Raw genomic sequence first — 6,000 nt, forward strand, 5'->3', positions numbered from 1 at the left:
ACAGGAGAGGAATATTCTTTTCCCCAAACCGATTGAGGTATCATGTATGCACTCAAATGGAAAGTTGTCAGGGTGCATTCTTTTAGCGCATGCTCAGATATGTCGTAAAACGCAACCAGAGACGTTCCTCATTTTTTTTTACATTTGTTTACGTTTGTCTGCTCATGCCCCATCGACTTTTCTGTTTGAATATAGTGGTGCATGAAGACCAGAGATTGGAATATTCCTTTCCATGTTTATCTTGTTTTCGGAAAAGTCATTCAGAAAGATTCCATTTGGAATGACAAAAAACTCCTCATGCAACCGTGGCTAGTGTTGTTCTTCAGTAAAGCCTCCGTTAGGTCTTGTTAGCTGGTCATAAAACAGATTGAAAGAAAACTGTTGCCTGTTAATGACTTTTACAAAATGGGTTCATAGAAAAACAAAATTACAATGGCTGGAGTTGCAAAAATGAAGGTTGTGCTTTTATTTACAAAAACTGTGCAAAAATCAAGGTCTTAGGAGGCAAAAAACAAAAAAAACAAAAAAAAAAACAAAGAGACAAAGGAACATGCAATTATTTTCTCCACAAATGAGACAGTATCTGTAGCACCCAATTTCAGACTCATCTACACTCCTCTATAGCCATGTTGGCCAAAGGCTTTTTAATGCTGATCCCCTCCTGCTAGACCAACCACCAGCCAAAAACCATTAACTACACTAACTAACTAACATAGGTCATATTAACATGAAAACATTTCAATGTATATGATACCATACACTAAAATGTATTTACAATCAGACAATGCATAAGTTCACAAAGAAACAAACCCTGCTGAAGTTCAAGATGGTTTCATCAACACATCCACCTTTAAAAGAACACTTCACCCACAGCTCTGGTTGCACCAAAGGAACCTGTGGAGGAGCAGAGAAGCAGTTGGGGGAAATGAAATCCAAACTACAACCACTGAGGAAACCTTTCTGTGTGTGAGTGTCTGCTTCACTTCTTTTGGTCCCTCATGAGAGACATCTTTGTCACAATGACGGACAACAACACTGGTATTTTCTTTATCATGCATTTCAATGCCTGATCACAATTTCCATTTAATCTCTTTTTTTTTTCTATCATGATCACAGTTCTATAGTTTCATTTTGCAGACGCTTTTGCCCAAAGCGACGTACAACATGAGCAAGACTTTTGGCAGAAAGAAAAACCTAAGTAAGTGTGACAAAGCACTACAAGTTATTTGGCTGAAAGTGCTGTCATTAAGTGCAAGATTTGTTTTCACATGTAGAATAATGTGTCCATAACTAAAAACAATCAATTGTTTTAACAATACAGTTCAACCTTCAACAACATTCAATGATCAGTGCTAAATATTCACTTAAAGCTAGGTCTGAGAGCTTCTAGCTCATTCTACCACTGAGGAAAAAAAGGAGAAGGGTCAGCTTAAGTGTCCTCCTTATCCATCAGTGAGGTGGTGTATAAGGAGAAAAGTAGGGGACCAAGCACTGGCTGGCTACATTAAGAATGAGAAAAAGCTAATGAAAGCCTGGACACACTGTAGAACTGGGGACACATTTAGCTCACAATAAGTGGTTCATAAGGACAGGGTGGGGTGTGATGGATTAAAACTTCCAGCATCAGTTATTATCCCTGCTAACGACACGTGAACAAAGCGAGGCCAGGCTCCTTGCCTATCTGTCTTGTACAAGTGTAAGTAGTGTTTTAACCAAGTCCAGTTCTGCTTTCTTCTCACAGACAAATCTGTCACCAACTGTAAAACTTTAAATTCTCCACAGCTGTTGTTTTAAGCACTAAAACAGACACGCCTTCTCATTTCAGCCTGGTTCTTGAACAAGAAGCTGAGATTTCTTCTTGTTTTTCGAGGGGTCACACATCATTCTACTGGACCTATGAGGAGTTACTGATCTACCTCCTAATTCATGGTTTACCAGCAGTTAACTCCTCATTTGGTCTTCAGTCTTATCCAACAGGATCACAACAAACTTTTATTTTCCTTATTCTTATTTGATGCTGATCAGACATCTAAAAAGGAGCCTCGGAGTACAAACCTATTCAACTATGTTACATAAGCAACAAAATATTGTCAAAACCTTGGCTTTTTGCTTGGTTTCTCATCCCTGATGTTGTGATATCCCTGAGCTCTAACAAATGTATCATAACCATTTAATTCAGCCCCATCACAGGATGTAAATTATGTAACATCCCAAAGTGTGCTTCTTTGTGCTCAGTTCTCACTCTGATGATGAGATGTGACATCTGCAGCTGGATCAGTTTCAATGTTCAGATGTCAGATCTGATGAGACTGAATGGCGACATTCAGGATTGTTTAGACTGCCCTGCTGTTTGATGAGGGACGCTGCAAAACCATCACTGAGGAGCAGCACACTTCCTGCCACTCCTGCTGCCTCTCTGTGACATGAAACAGTCCCTCCTGGTTGTCTTTCTGTGCTGGAAGCTGAAAGCAGGATCCCCAGCTTTGGATTCCACTGTGTCTTTGACATTTGACAATCAGAATCAGCTCAAACTAAACCAAGCAGCCATATAAATTTAAACTATGTGTATCAGCTGTCCAAGGCTTTTTCAGTGTGTTTCCTGTATGACATGAAGCCATAAAAAAAGGAGCAGGAAACAGTGAAGGTCACCTCATATTGTTGTGATCCTTAGCTAAAGACATACACTGGTGAAGGGTTTGGTCAAACTGTTGTTTGTTAGTTGTTTATGTGACAACAATGGTAAGTGTAAACAGTTTTGATGACCTTGGGGCATCTATGACTGTCTTGTGTATAAATATATGCAGGATAAATATAGAGAGCAGCGGCTTAGCTGTCACTTTCACATTGACAGCAGTACAGAGGAAAGTGGGGGTTACTTCTATTTGTTGATAGTCTAATGCTATTTCAGAAACAGTGATGATGTTCTGATAGTTGCAATGAGTACATTCTGTATCCATAAATCTGTTGCAAAAAACAGCAAAAAACACCTACTCAGCCTTTAAAGGTCAAATGTTTGCCTAACGATAATCGTTGTAAATTTATTGTTAAAAATAATCTGTTTCTGCATCATGATTTAACTTTTCACAGCATTGTTATTTTTGAAGATGCCTCTGCATTACAGAGTTGATTTCTGTCAATTTCAAACAACAAAAGAACATTAGACATACTGTGACTACAGGTACTTCAGTACGTCAGTGCTTTTCTTCCCTCTGTATCTTTTTAGGTGTTGAAAATTATTCTGGAAACCAACATATTAGCAAAAGTTATAGACCATAACTTTTAAACTTTCAGTTTCATAACGTGAAATGTTTAGTGCTTACTTTGGTCAAAACCAACACTAAACCTGTTTTCCAAACTGCCTACTTCACTAGCAGTGCCTACTATTTTGGCTGCATTTCAGTCTGTAGAAGGTAGTAGGCGAAAACTTGCAAAATCTGCAGTATGCGAAAAATCCCTGGATGTCCTACTGATCTCAGTATGTAATATACCAGTCTACCTGGAATACTGTTTCCCACACTTCACGGCGCCAACACTGTTTGTCAATGGCAGGTTTCAGTGAATTACCGCCATCTACTGGAATGAGTCAGCATAATAATTACAACACGATAACACTAATGTTAGATGGTCTGTGAGATAGAAGTGAAGTGATGAGAAAGAAACACCTGTAAATCGTGTCACTTCTAGCCGTAAAAAGAGGTGTTTACTTCTATAAATTTATTAGCCCGTATAAACCACTAATTCACTTTTTAAACCATATATGGATAATATGGAAGTGTTTTTTTTTCAATCAGCTGTAAAAACTAAATATCACTTTCAGATTTTTTTTCAGTAAACAATATAACTTTTGGTGTAAGATTAGAAATGAAGAATGATGATTCTATGTGATATGATTAACAAAATAACTTAAAGGCCAAGATCTGCTCATAGATTTTTTTGCATGTTTATAATAAAGGGAAAAAAAGAAAAAAAAATCATCATCTGCTTCTGAAACTGGAAACCAGTAGTATACTACAAAACAGACCCAACAGATCAGTCATACTACATACTACAAGCAAAAGCAGTAGGTAGTATGTAGTGCCTACTACATACTACGTTCACATGTCATAGGTAGTAGGCGGTTAGATGTAAAGAGCTCACCCAGGGAAAATGGTCCCACCATCCTGCACGAACACATTCAGACAGTGAGGTGGTACGGCCTTTCAGTCTGTGTCAGCCCCACGTTCAGCTGGGTGTAGCTCACATGTCTGATAGTTGGCATTACGCACAGGCACATGCAGACAAACCATTACAGCATTACATGTGCAGACTAATCGCTGATTATTATCCTTGTATGTGCACACTAAGTATTTCCTGCATCCTGATACCACAGAAATGCTACAGATTGACGGCATGTGAACCCTCATTAGCTGGGATGCATGCTATACGCACCACTATTTTTCAAGTGTTCAAAACTGTGTCAAAAAAAGTTTAATTAGGGATTTATAAACACTTCTTGTGGTGTCAGCAGTTAAACTTCTGCGTAATTACTTGAATAATCCATCTGCTATAGTTCGATGACAGTTTAACTGTCTTGAGGATGGTAGCCATCATTCAGAATCTTCTGGTGCATCCAGAGGGCACAGTGTACAGATAACGACGATTATCTGAGATCAACTTCTACCAGGATGTAATCTTGGAAATGAAGACAGTCTCCTTTCTCATAAGAGCAACCTCCAGTCATGTTCCCTTACCCTTCCCTTAGAAAGCCAAACTTTTACTATAAATTCTGGGACATTTGAATGATATAGATAAAGTTTGGTCACTGACAGTGAGTCATCACCTCTCATAAGTCTTTTTAAAATGGAACCAAATTTGGATTGACAGCAGTCATTGGCACTTCCAAGTTAGCATCATTTCACTGCCCTTACATATTTATTTTGGATGTCATAAAATTTAAAATTATACCGTAAACAGCACCAGTCACTTAAAAGTAGTTATCATATCCTACATGCATGATACACATCAATACATTTTAGGATTTCCCCAGATAAGTTTGATTCTTTAAAAGTTCCCCAAAGAGTACCAAAAATTGTTGGTAATTGATCTGTTTCCTAAACGGAACATGAAATAACACACACAAACACGTCTGTTTTGTTTACACAAAGTATAATAGGGGTGTGTTTTTTATAGTCTGCCCCCTGTCTCCCTCTTTTTCCTGTCTGTTATGGTGCCATGTCTTTGTTAAATATATCCGTTTGTGTACATTGTTTAAATACCTGAGTTACATGCAGCTTCACATATTATGTAAATGTCCTGCATTTTACTATAAACATTAAAGTTGTGTACTGTATGTTTATATATATATATAAAGACAGAAATGAATGGGGCTATTGTGGATAATAATAATAATAATAATAATAATAATGACAAGAAGAAGAAGAATGACATAACTCCAGAGGTTTTTCTGACAACAAATCATTTTGGTCTCACCAAGAAAAGTCAACTCGTCTCTTAATGTGGCATCATACAGAAGTGGCCATTTTTTTATGTGTTAAAGTTAAAAGAAGTAAAGCTGATGAAAGTTTTCCCTCCTTGAAACAATAGCGCTTTATAAAGTCTGATTATATAAAAAGCAACAGAGTCTGAAAACAAACGCAGGACCTACTCTTTGGAGACCAGAGTCTGATTCCCACACTTGTTCATTTTTCAACAAGTGCTTAGTTTCACACAAAAATCAACCAAAATAAAACCAGCAGCTTCATGCCAAAACCTTATCAAACTGCAAGCATGTGTTAGAACTGATTTCCTATTTTCCACTACATGTTGTTTTTCATGATCTTTAAGTCATTTCATGTGTTTCTGTACAGCCAGCTTGCAGTGGGTGAAGAGGAGAGAATAGAGCTAACACTGAAAGAGGACGTAGCTAAACTAGGATGATTGGCTGGCACCATGTGTTCATCTCAGTCACATTAATGGCTTACTTCATAGTATTCTTTTAAATCATTTTTTATTCTGGTATTA

The sequence above is a fragment of the Halichoeres trimaculatus genome, unplaced genomic scaffold, assembly GCF_033239565.1.
Source record: "Halichoeres trimaculatus isolate MK-OKI-2021-1 unplaced genomic scaffold, fHalTri1.1 fHalTri1_scaffold_12, whole genome shotgun sequence".
NCBI lineage: Eukaryota > Metazoa > Chordata > Actinopteri > Labriformes > Labridae > Halichoeres > Halichoeres trimaculatus.